This window comes from Bison bison, unplaced genomic scaffold (genome assembly GCF_000754665.1).
Source record: "Bison bison bison isolate TAMUID 2011002044 unplaced genomic scaffold, Bison_UMD1.0 scf7180017864479, whole genome shotgun sequence".
Taxonomy (NCBI): domain Eukaryota; kingdom Metazoa; phylum Chordata; class Mammalia; order Artiodactyla; family Bovidae; genus Bison; species Bison bison.
In genome coordinates, this window is record NW_011495039.1 from 5,886,990 (window position 1) to 5,887,996 (window position 1,007).

Genomic DNA, 1,007 nt, shown 5'->3' on the forward strand with positions numbered 1-1,007 from the left:
CAGTGAACTGATATCAATAAAAAGTTTAAGTGTTACTGTCAGACGAAACAAGTTGTCTATTATCTGTCAGTCAGGAAGCTGTGTATGTGTATACCCCTAAGCTTCTCCTTGCTAATAAATGTTCTTAAAGCTCTGTAAGATTTGGATTGGTTTTTCCTACCTCTGGGTCAGCTAGAAAAACTAAATTATATTTTCGTAGCTTTGACTTAAAGTGTATTTGCTGTACTCTAATGATTTGAAACTTGGAAATCAAACCACTTGATTTGCTATTACTCAGAATATTTGAGCAAATGAAATATCATGTTTTCTTTCACAGAAGTTCCCACACTCTGATCAACATGCACACTCGCTACAGTGGAGGCTGTGATGTGTCACCCAGTCTCCCCACTAAGGGCAGAGGCTTGTATTTCCCCAGTTACTTGCAGCTTGGCTTAGAGCTGAGTCCTCTCTGGGAATTTCCTTGAGGTGAAGGGAGTCACCCTCACAGGCTGCATCAGTACTGGGGCAGCTGACTAGGGGAAGGGGGTTGAGGGAGTTGGAAGAGTTGGCCCCTGTGGCCTCAATTTAAGCTATCTCTGAAGGCCCATCAGCTCCAGAGCTCCCCCATGAGACTGACTGAAGCCCTGTTGCAGCTGAATCGCAGCCCAGCCTCTCTGGCTCCCTGCACTCGCTGGTGCTCGGGTTCCAATGAACCCCTTTCATGCAAATCTCTGTTTCTGTTTCTATGTTTTGGGGGATTTGATTTAAGACAAATGAATGTATGTAGGAAGTAAGCAACAGATTAATGATCCATGAAAGAATAATACTTTTGGTTATTAAAAAATGATAATGTGCCAATTTCTAAAATACAAGCTCATCTTCACCTCAGTTCCATTAATGCTAGACTTAATTATTTGATCTACAGTAGGAGAATAGCCAGAGAAGGCAATGGCATCCCACTCCAGTACTCTTGCCTGGAAAATCCCATGGATGGAGGAGCCTGGTGGGCTGCAGTCCATGGGGTCGCT